The sequence below is a fragment of the Euprymna scolopes genome, chromosome 8 (genome assembly GCF_053919585.1).
Source record: "Euprymna scolopes isolate OS-2025 chromosome 8, ASM5391958v1, whole genome shotgun sequence".
Lineage (NCBI taxonomy): Eukaryota > Metazoa > Mollusca > Cephalopoda > Sepiida > Sepiolidae > Euprymna > Euprymna scolopes.
Genome location: NC_136489.1, coordinates 91,740,264 through 91,747,707, shown reverse-complemented (window position 1 = coordinate 91,747,707; position 7,444 = coordinate 91,740,264). Strand labels below are relative to the sequence as shown.

General features: G+C 36.0%; 1 pseudogene; it reads right to left on the bottom strand.

Annotated features, from left to right (window-relative positions):
• Positions 1-7,327: 7,327 nt before the first annotated feature.
• Positions 7,328-7,444, bottom strand: LOC145284368 (5S ribosomal RNA; annotated as a pseudogene).

The following is a 7,444-nucleotide window of genomic DNA, read 5'->3' as shown; positions in this document are numbered from 1 at the left end:
TACTTCAGAAAAATTATCAACTTATAAGTGTGAATTAAATACATATATATATATATATTGTCTATTTAGGTAGCATGTTTTCACTCAGACAAGTATTGTGAAATAGAACGGTGAGTTCTTGCTTGAGTTTTCGTTGTAGTTTTTCAATTTTTCTAATTGTCTTTCTTGTTTCTCCGTTAAATTTGTATAAGAAAGTTCCATGGCCGTCTTGGTCCATCTGTTTTTTGTTGTTGTTGTTGTTCTTTGCAAGTATTTTCGCCCGAGTTTTAAACATTAACAGTTATCTTCAGGCTATTTTGATTATTTGTCGTTTAAAATCCGAATGCATTTATACGCGTCAGTTAAAATTATATTTAAATTTCTTGAACTAGTGAAGCATTTCGTGCGTAAAGAAATATATATACGTTTATTTTTATTTTTTATTTCTAACGTGTTAGGAATGTGGCTAAAATAAATGTACAATGGTTTTAAAAGTGTTCTTTATAAAATGCTATAGAATTTACAGCGTTTTTAAAAATTATTTTTATTACTTTACATTACAATACACACACACACACACACACACACACACACACACACACACACACACATATATATATATATATAACTGTGTGTGCATACATATATACATATACATATACATATACATTGGATGGTTACGTAGCAAGACACTTCAAAATGTTACTACTATTTTTGAAATTTACATAGTTTATTTATTTATTTATTTTTAAATTTTTATATATAGTGCTTCCAGTGTTTTTAATCTTTTATCGTTTGAATCTATATGGAGGATTTTTGTATTTTCCACTAGGACCTTTCTAACCTGAGAATGTGGACAGCCATGTTGTTTTAGGTCGTGGGAAATTGAGCCTGTGTCGTCTGGACAATGTATTAGACGTGTGTCCAATGTAACTTTTGGTGTTAGAGATGCATTCTCCAAACTGGTATTTGAATTATTTGAATTGATAGACTACACTGGTTTCATCGATTGATTTTGTTGTCTGGGAAGTGTACTTTTTAATTATAAAGTTAGCAGTTTTTAATTTCTCATAGTAAATAATAAATCGGATCTTATTATTATTATTTACTGGGGATATATATATATATATATATATATATATATATATATATATATATATATATATATATATGAGCAAACAGTTAATAAAACATGTTAAAAACACTTTGAAATGAGTTAAAACATATTTAATCTGAAAAGGAAACACTAGATAAATGGATAGTCCTTAATCCGCGGTGTTTCGAAGAAATATTCTCCTTCTCATCAGAGGGTAAGAATTAGCAAAATGCGGGATCGGATTTTGTATGCAGAATTATTTGATGAAACAACAAGTCAAAGATCTTACTCGAAAACAAAATAAGTTAAGCAGAGGGAATATGGTAAAGAAAAAGGTGATTACACATGAATGGATAGTCTGGTGGAAGATAAAAAATCCAGTGACAGTAAAATCCAAATGTAAAACTTCAAGAAAGTTAAAAGAATTTTGATTCTTTTAACTTTCTTGAAATTCTTTTAACTTTTAGTAATAATGTTCTGAATGTTTTGATTGTATCTAGATCGAGAGTTTAGTTTCCAGTTACCGGGTGTTCTGCTCGGTAATGGGTCTTCATTTCACGTCCTATGGGCTAATGAACGCCACAGACAATAATCAAAATCTAGTAAAGTAGATTGCGACTTTGAGAGCCACGGGGACCTTGAAAACTTTAAGAAAAGATATGTTAAAGTTAACAAGAGGTTGTGTTGGTGCTGCTTGGCGTGGAAGTATCTCTATTCAACTAAATAGCAATCGCTGGAGAACAAAGGGAACCAGAAACGCAAGCTATGCACCCTCTGTAAAAAGCAATGTTGAAATTATTAGTCCGTTGTGGAACGGCCATTATTTTCATGAGAACTCCCTTCTTATATAAGTACACATCATGTCCACACACACCGTCCTGATGTTTTTGTACCTGAGTTATACGTAATTATATATACGTTTGTAAGTTTGTTTATGGATGTGTTAAACAACTACGCACAACTTTACACACGCATTGAGATTATACATACCTTTAAGAGACACGAAATGGCGTCTGTATATATAAATCCCAAACACGATCTACATTGAAAAAAAGAAACAGTGGTGGCAGAATACACCCTCGGTTTTAACTTTTGTCATTTTGGCTGCCGGATCAGCTCTCGACGACGCCGATCGAACCTAGGACTTTAGAGGGGGAAAAATTGTGCCCCCCCACACACACAACGTGAGAAAATAAAAAAGATAAACAAAAATAATATTGTCATACACACGCGCAACGTGGAAAATGGCGATATTAATTGAAAAAAAGAATGATATTTCAAACTGCATTATGAAAAAATTGCAAGAAAAGAAAAAAAGAAAGAGAAACGGTGATGGTTTAATTGAAAAAAAAATCTGGTGTACTGATCTTATTCTATGGATGATTTTTGTTTTGAGTTCTATTATTTTGGTGTGAAAAGAAATTTCATGTACGCACACGCAATGTTAACATAATGTCAACACTGTTGACAGATGCAACCGATGTTATGAATTTTAAATGTCAAATTGTTGTGAGTTTGAAGTCAGTAAGAAAATATATTTTCTGAAAATAGTTTTGTAAGATGGATTGTTCCTTTTTCTCTTTATGTTAAACTTTTGAGCTTCGAGAGAAAAAATAAACAAAACACGAAAAGAACAAGTGAAATCTGTTGCTGTTGCAGTGTGTATAATATAACCGAATGTATTGTATGTTTATTTCGGAGTCGCAATGCTAGAACATAGTTCAGTATCTTTAGTCTGATATAATTAGTTTGAGTTAAGAAAACCCCCCCAGTAATTTGGTACAATGAATTTGTCAACAAATGGTCAGCGTATAGAGTTAAAATTGAAACCCGTGGAAGAGATTGATCTTACGATAGGCGGCAAACCATTTTACTGTTTCGATAGATTCAGGAAACTTTGGTCATGGGTTTATATTGAAAATTCTTTTCAGTGTCTATATTATGGAGTGTCTCGTAAAGGAGCATGGCAACTTGATTTTGTCAGTATGTGCCTAAAATGACTGGTTGCGAATGCCCCCGACATACGAAAAGACGCTTAGTTTATAATGAGGAAAAAGGTCCATGCGAGGAGTATAAAATAAATAAATTAGAATGCCACAGTTACATAAGGGATCAAGAAGATGTGCAATTAACTTTTTTTTTTTTTACATAGGCATCACCACATTATCAAGGCCAAGAGGCCACTCCAGGATAAGGGTTAAAGAGTGTACAGTAGAAATTGGACAATATAGTAATCATTAGTAATGAAAATTTGGTAAATTTGATAACTTATATGGAACGGCTCATCAAAAACTTATTTACGTTAGACTTGAACACAACCATATTGTAGTCAGCCGGAAAGCAGGAAAACGGAAGACAATTCCACAGGCATGCAGTTCTAAGAAAGAAGCTCTGTTCATGGAATCTACGTTTCGGTTTAGGCACAGATAAAGAGTGGGGGGAATTATTGATAGTGTTTACAGCTAGACGAGTGTTTCTTGTAAAAGTTTGGCGATGGGGGACCATAGATTGAAGCTCATTCGAACACTTTCCATGAAAATAACGATACATCAGAGACAAACTCGCAACATCTCTTCTGTGAGATAGAGGTTGCAAGGAAGAGAAAAGGACATCTCCTACGAGGCTACGAAGTCTATTTTGAACTCTATCAAGGCAGGACAAGTCCTTTCTATCAGCTCCTGCCAAGATGTGGCAACAGTATTCCATCCTTGGACGTACCTGGCTCTTATATAGATAGAGAATAGCATCAGCAGTGAGATATCTACCGGATCGATAGAAAGATCCCACTATTTTTCCAGCGGCCTTGGCAACAGATTTGATGTACGTGTTCCATTTAAGATCAGGAGTAATGGTCAAGCCAAGAAGCTTGTCAAAACTTGAGGCCTCCTGAAGACGAGCGCCATTCATTTCAATTGATGCCAGATGTGGATCAGAATGTTGATGATGTAAAGAGAGAAGCTTGGTTTTAGATGCATTAAAAGTAACCAGCCACTCCTTACCCCATTGTACTACGTGCTCAAGATCAGAGGAGAGAGAATTGGAGAGAACTTGGTCGTTTACTGTCTTAGATGTGCTACCATAAATGTCTACAAATGATGTAAGGATGTGATTTGGAAGATCATTAATGTAGATCAGGAAAAGAGTTGGGCCCAGGATGGACCCCTGAGGGACACCGGCATTAATACTGTGAGCTTCTGATTTTTGCCCCTCAACTACTACTCTTATGAACCTATCAGAAAGAAATGATTTAATAATTGAGAAGACATTTCCAGCAATACCATAGCTAGAGATCTTATGAAGTAAACCTTTATGCCATACCCTATCAAAGGCCTTAGATATGTCAAGAGCAATTGCTCTAGAAAGGTGGCCTCCGTCGAGAGATTTGCTAATCCTATGAGATATAACTGTAAGCACATCTGCTGTAGATCTAGCAGAACGGAAACCATATTGAGTGTCACTAAGAAGGTTATTTTTGTTGAGATGGTTGATTACTTCTGTATTTAACACAGATTCCAGCAACTTACTCATGACGCACAGGAGACTTATTGGCCTGTACTGAGAGGGGGATGAGCGGTCACCTGAATTCTTAAACACAGGGCATACTGATGAAATTTTCCAGGGAGATGGGAAACTATTCTCCTTAAGACAACGTTTAAACAATTTTGTAAGTATGGACGCTAGTTCAGGTTGAAGTTTTTTTAGTACTATAATTGGAATACCGTCAGGGCCAGTTGCTTTACTGGAATCAAGGTTTTTGATTAGCTTGGCAACATCACGTACAGATATACGTATATCACATAGCGTGTTTTCTGATACAGGAGGAAATATTGGGGGTTGGCGGCCTTGATCGCAAAGGGTAGAATTAGCTGCAAAGTTCTTGACAAAGAGTTTGACTTTGTCTGATGCTGACGAGATTACCTCAGGTCCATTGATAATAGTTGGGATGGAGCACACGCTTCTGTTCAGGATTCTGTTTGCTATTTGCCAAATCTGGTGGGAACCAAGCCGCTGCTCAGCTACTTTGGACTTAACAGATTGAGCATACAACTCTCTTGCATTCTTTATTACTTTCTTACAATGGTTGCTGGCAGTCCTGAAAGCGGCTTTAGTTTCCATACATCTATTACGTTGGAAACAGTGGAAAAAGTGATTTCTGTGCGCAATGGCAGCAGCACATTCTGGAGAGAACCATGGCTGGCTGTTAGGTAAAAGTTTTGATCTCGAATAGGAATTATAGGGTTAATTGTTTAAACGCTGAAAATAACTCGAACCTAGCACTGTAGATGACAATATACCATATTAAATCACTCTGCGGGATGATTCTAGTTTTGCATTGTGAAGCATTCCGGCAGGGACATTGGAAATCATCGCTCACCTCTGACGTGAAGTATGGTAATTAAGGGTTTAATGTAAAACGAGTCCAAAGGTGCGATGCTAGTCGGAGACTGACTCAATCCTCCGAAATTAAGTTATAGTAAGGGGAGGTGTGGCGAATCAGTATGATAGAACAAGTATTTGTGTGATTTGGCGCTGACTAGTTGTGACATTGTGAGTTGGGGTTTTCTGTTTTTATCTCCGAACATAGATGACTATTAGTGGTTTATAACGATCAGATGGATCGATGTGTTAGGAAATGCATATGTCTGCCTGAGTGTTGTTGAAATCCGATAGAAAGTATAGAGGAACCATTAGATGATATGCCGTCAAATTATTCAATGAGACTCAACATGGGCCTCTGATTGACAATGCTAAAAGAGTGGCCCATTTATAGTGTAGTGGTATGATTCACACCCAGTAGCAAATGCCTGAAGCAGTAGAGAAATTCCAGCCTGATAAAAACTACTGAGCGGTCAATGAATGACTAAAGAAAAAAAACTTAAAGAGACAGGGCCCGATCTTTTCTTAGCCTGGGGATTTGTGGAAAATATTAAGATGTTGTGTTTTTGAAATATAGAAATGTAACAGATATAGACATTGCTATGGGAAAAGACAGGTAGTTTAGTTACGCAGTTTGCATAGCTAAGCCAAAAAAGAAACAAATGAAAAGTTGAAGCAAATAAAGGAAGGTTAAATAAGCAATAAACAAACGTGACAAGAATTGAAAATCAGTTGAGCAATAATCAAATTAAATAATAGAAAATTTGAAATTTACAACTACAAAAACTACAAAAATAATTAAGGACAATAAACAAAGGTTAAATTTTTGCAGGCGTAAAAGCTTACGTAATCAGGTTTTGAACGTTTTTATTATTTCTAGACTAACGAATCAGATTGAATGTTGAATTTCCGGTTACCGGAGGATTTACATGGCGATATGTCCACTGAACATATAGGACGCTACAGCTAATAGTTAAAATCTAGTAAATTAGATTGCAACTCTGAGAGCCACAGGTATCTTGAAGGCTGAATTAAAATTATGTAAAATTAACAAGAGCTTGTCTAGGTATTGCTTCACATCGAAGATCTCTATTACAGAGCTGGCAGCAAGTAGCAAGTGCCGGAGACCAAAAGAAATGAGATATGCAAAATATGCACTGTTGTAAAAAAGTACTTGCTGAAATTAGTAGTTCATTACCGAAAGGCCACTGTTTTCTCTGTGTATTGTGTATTATCTTTGTAATAGTACACGCTGCCCCTTCACGCGCTGTTCTGATGTTAATATACTGCTGTTATATTTAATTATACATATGTTTGTAAACAAGTTTATGGGTGTGTTATACAATAACGTCCATCTCCATACATGCATTGAGATTATACATACATTTAAGAAACACGCGTTGGTGTCTGTATATATACACCACTAAGCCGACACGACGCCTACGTATTCTGTTTACATGTAAGAGGTACATGGGGGCTGGCGCACATGTCTTTACATTACACGATTTTGTTAAAAACAAATAAAACTGAACCAATGAAAATGTATAAATAAAAAAATAAGAACGCAACAGAGAAAGAAATGATTTAGAATGTGAGAATAAGAAAGGAAGAAAGATTGATTATAAGAAATAAGAGTAAAAAATAGCCGGAATAAGAATACCTTTTAAACAATAAAAGTAATACGAATACATACCTGAACGCTACCTTCAGTCTTGACAGACTATGGATACCCACTGTAAAGGTGTCTGCACGTGAAATTTTTGTGGCAAGAGTTGCGTAATTTCCAACCACACCTCTCCTGAGTCGACATTGTTGAATACCAGTGGCAACTGGAGGTTCAGGATGACTGGGAACAATGCCGAGATAAGCGGAAAGCACATACAGCACCTAGCCTTCCCAAATGGTCACCCATCTGATACTAGCCAGGCTCAACGTTGCTTAACTTCGGTGATCTGATGAGAACCGGTGTGTCAACGTGATTGTGCCGTACAT